The sequence below is a fragment of the Centruroides vittatus genome, unplaced genomic scaffold, assembly GCF_030686945.1.
Source record: "Centruroides vittatus isolate TY-2023 unplaced genomic scaffold, ASM3068694v2 scaffold_1782, whole genome shotgun sequence".
NCBI lineage: Eukaryota > Metazoa > Arthropoda > Arachnida > Scorpiones > Buthidae > Centruroides > Centruroides vittatus.
The window spans coordinates 724,285-729,120 of NW_027122685.1; the positions used below are offsets into that span (position 1 = coordinate 724,285).

Below are 4,836 nucleotides of genomic sequence, written 5' to 3' on the forward strand. Positions count from 1 at the left end.
AATCCTGAATTTTATTCGTAGGTTATATCGAATTAATTGACGTTTACGTAAACATCGAAACCATGAACGCCCATTTAGCATTGTTTCTTTAACAATGACATTGAAAGACAAATACTGTCGATATAAAAACAAAACATCAATTGCGATTTTATTATACAGTACTATATAAATCGCTTATTAGAAATTCGTGTAGTTTATATTTTTCAATAAAAATTATAAATGCTGTAATTGAAAATTTAAAAAAAAATGAATATTGAATATATAATAGAACATCAAAACTTATAAAATTACAGAGTAAAAATTCTCTAAAAAGCAAAATGAAGTTACTACTGTATAAAAATTTTAGAAGTTTTCGTTCAGAATTAGAGATCTTTTCCTTACACGCAATACCGTTAATTCACATAAATGTATGAAATTTCGAATTCACAGAAACTTGTAAATGAGGAGACTGTACTTAAAACTAATAAATAAACAACTTTTATATCAAAAGGAAACAAATGACAATCGATCTATCCACCTGTTCTGCATATTTAGCTCTTTCTCGTATTTCGTTGCAAATAGAAATTCAGTGGTAATTGGTAATTTAAAATTAATTGACTCAAATGCTTTTAAAATTTAGGGGACCAAAAAAACGCGATATAACGAGTGGCTACTATATTACAGTATATACAGAAATTTTTAAAATGTGTTTAACCATAACAGAATAAAAAGAAATAACAATTTTTACTGCTGTTTTGCTGAGTTTTCCTTCTGTGTTTTCACTTTGTTTTGTCACTATTGCACTCACTTTTTATTCACTTTTTCTGTATTTCAACTCACTTTTCTCACTTTTTCAAAGGGGAAATAGCACTCCTAGGCCTGCAGGATGGGCAACTCGCAGTAATATTTTTTTGTGGCCCGCGTAAAATATGAAAAAATATGTCAATTTCCCAGCGTAAGGAAGTATACAGCAAAAATTCAAATGTTATTTTCTACAACTTATGTATGTGAATAGTTTTTCCACAATGAATTTAGTAAAAATTAAAACAAAATAAGGCTAACGGACACATCAAAACTAATTTAAAGCTAGCAGTGACTAATATATTTCCGATATATTACGTTTACGTCAGTTCCAGAAGTTAAATTAAGTATACCTATGCTAATTTATAATTATATATGAATAAATAATTGTGATTTACTGACATTTTTTCCCCCTCGTTTCTATTGTATGAGGCCCGCATCAGTTCAAAAGTTTTGAAATGCAGCCCTTACATAGAAAAGGGTTGCCCAGCCCTGTTAGTGTTAAAATAATTTACATAGTGGACTTCTGAAATGTGGATTTATCATCTTAATACAGTAGAACCCCAATTATCTGAGGCAAATCTGTAAGCAAATGCACTACTTTTCTTACACTGTAATTCATAAAAGGTTTAAAACAACAACTTGTATTAAAAAATTCAGCAATGAGTTGCTCAACTTTTCCGGCTACATTTGGTGGCACCATCTGTTATCATGTTTTACTATAACTTTTTATATTTTTAGCTATTATAAAATGGCAGAAAGCCTTATTTTCAGGGTAGGGATGGGTTTTATACAAAATTATAAAGTAATACTGTAACAATTCTTTATATTTTATAATATGCAAGATGATGATCTTCTTGTTGATGCAAATTTAAGAGAATATTGATTACACTAATATAATTTATTGTCATTCATGGCTTGAATCTATTTCAAAAATGCTCCTAACCTTTGTTTGTTTCTTTTGATTTGGTTTTTATGATGTCACATCAGAGAGTAATCATGGAATGTTTCAACAGTAATATATAAAAAAACTTTGTTTATTAAAATATCCCTTTATTAATCTCAGTTTAATTAGTAAAGTCGACGAGACAATCGCAGGTTAGTCTATGGCACCGGGAGGTCCAGATTTAAGTCCCAGTCTGGACTTTTGTAATTTGCAAACGGCACAGGTTTGGGTTATACACGCCGACCGACCGACCCCCTTAAGGGGCATAATTGTGGCGGACGTCTCGTATTAATTAACTTTTTATTATTGAATGTAAGATATATTATTGTACGGTTGGACTGAAAGTTTTAAATGGTAATGTGCAATAAGCTAGACATCATGTCACAAACCTCCCTCATGCCAATTTCGAGACGTGCGTTTTACAAACTGGAAGAAGTCGAGAATTTCCATTATCTCAATTGTGATACGTTTCTGGCCACGTCTACATGAAAAATCTCGTAATATCGGTTATGAATGTACTATGTACATACATACTGTGTTATTTTTACATTTTGTAATTTTATAAATGTTTATTATTTAAAATGATGCCAAACTGTATAAAATGAATCGAAATTTTTATTTCTTATGTAGTCTGTCATAAAAAAATTACCAAATGTTATTAAACAATATTTAATAATGTGAAAATAATACTTTCTTTTATTTATAAAGTTTGTCATACAATAAATAGTCGACGTCGCTTACAAACAATCCGAGAAACGGTTCGGTCGTCCGACACTTGCAAAAGCCAGTAGGCTTATATTATAACTACAAATAATATCATAAACATGCATCCAAAAAAACTGACATATATCTAAGTCCGTAAACAATTATTCTTCTATCATACAGTTTGCCACAATACATAGAAAATTAACTCCGTTGCATACAAACTGTAGATCATACTTGGCAACTGTGAATTACAATATTTGTTTTATCTTTGCTGTCATCTCTCAAAATGTAAAAATAGATTATTGGCTCTTTGCAACTTTAAATGAAATGTTTAACTGTTTCTAATTTTTTAACTCATTTTTTTCGAGTTTCTGAAAAAAATATCACCCCTTTTGTGTTCTTGCCCAAAGATTTTATATTTTAATCTAAGTAATTTCTCGACGTATTAAACTATTTATGCTTTCTCTTGCTGTGTTTGTGGATACATTAATCTGTTTTTTAAGTTAAGACTGTCTAAAAATTACTTTCTGTAATTTTTTACAGTTAACAATACGAAAACACCAAAAATTGTCAATTTTATAATTATATTCTGTAAATCCGACAATTCATTTACCTATAAAATTATTGCCGATCGGTATTGTTTGATAATTAAGATTCCACTTCGACGGCAAATAATCGATACGGTCGGATCGATTTCTTCCTAGAGTCTGGATCGAAGGTCGTTATACTTTGAGTGTTGACCCCTCTCTTTGCTACTACAGTTAACAGATTAATTTTATTTATTACTATTAAGTCTATTAATCCATACATCATTTTCATAGAAGAGCATGACTTGGTGTTCAAATTTACATAATTCTGGGTAATTCTTTACTCATCCAAAATGCCTTATCGACCACTTTGAGGTCTGGAACTAGATATGAAATTATACAGTACATTAGATGATAAAAAAGAGAGATTTAAAGACAAAATTAACAGAATCTACCACTTTATTTTTAAGAGCCAGGGCTAATTTAATTACTTTAGATAAGGAAACCACTTATATTCTATATTGTTATCTTTATATCTCACTTTAAATCTATTGTTAAAATATGTTATGAACCATTCTTGTAGTATCCTCCTTGGTCATCCATTAAGTATTTATTTCTTCTAAAACATGTCTATCTACCTGTAATGTTCTAGTCCAAATTAAATAATAATAATAAATATTTGCATAGTTAATTTAGTTATTGTGGATCCAGACAATTTTAAGAAAAAAGAGAATTGTCTACATTTTTTTTTTAAATAAGCAGCAAAACTTTGAAAATTGTATCATTATCAGATTGCCAGCGAGAGGATGGCACGACGTCAGAGTCGAGATTTTGGGCAAATTTGGTGAAGAGATGGCACGTCCCCCAACGACTGACACGTGCCTATTGGCAAGGTGCACTACTCAAATCAAACAAGAAAATTGCATTGACCACCATACCCTCACAGAGCTTGACAAAATCGGTGACCTCAACGTTGTGCCATCCCCTCTTTAGATGTGGAATCAGTATGCAAGTGAAAGCTTAAATATTTTTTCTGTTTCTTCTATAAAATATACATTTGTATACCAAAAGAAATTCATAATTTCTCTCAAAATTAATATAAATGATTGTGCAGTCAATATGTAAGAATATTTTAAGCAATCTGTAAAGCATGTATGATTTGCCCTACAAAATTAATTTTTAAAAAATATCAGAATTCAGCTTAGATGACTGCAGATATACATTTTTGGTTCCGAATTTCAATACAGTCAAACCTGTTTTTATGCGGTGGATAGGGACCGCATTAAAAAAAACGCATAAAAAAAACGCACGAAACTTCACGAATGGCTGTAAAAAATAGTTTTCGCAACACAATTAAAAAAATATTTTTTTTATGCAGTCAACAGGGACCGCATAAAAAAAGTCTCACATAGAAAATAACTCAAAACCGTACGAAATAGAATTTATTAACAACAGATGTCAGCACTTGACTGCATCGTCTGGTCTATCGTCTGTTTTACATATTTTTGTCCAGGTGGTGTTTTGTTGACTTAAAAAGTAAATTATTTTATTTTTCGCATATTATAGTAATATTATTGCATGAATAAGTGCATTTATGCTATAATAAGTTTATTTAGCTATAATAAGTCAACGTGAGACATGACGAATCGCACGAGACTAGTCGCCAACTATACCACACAAATAAAAAAATCGCACCAAAAAAAACCACACAAATTAAAAATTCGCATTAAAAAAATCGCACAAATAAAAATCGCACATAAAAAGAGCACATAAAAACAGGTTTGACTGTATATGAAGTCAATTACGATTCCTAAGTACAGATTATATATAATTAATTAGATTGTACGGGTTGGCCCGCAACCACAAAAACGTCTTATT

The 4,836-nt window shown here is 30.4% G+C and overlaps 1 long non-coding RNA gene across 1 annotated transcript; it reads right to left on the reverse strand.

The window, feature by feature from the left end:
- Positions 1 to 2,394: 2,394 nt before the first annotated feature.
- Positions 2,395 to 4,391, reverse strand: LOC136987408 (uncharacterized). Its single transcript, XR_010882612.1, has 2 exons — positions 2,973 to 4,391; positions 2,395 to 2,940 (listed from the first exon to the last, which is right to left on the reverse strand). It is a non-coding gene; the product is annotated as an uncharacterized lncRNA (long non-coding RNA).
- Between the last annotated feature and the right edge of the window lie 445 nt (positions 4,392 to 4,836).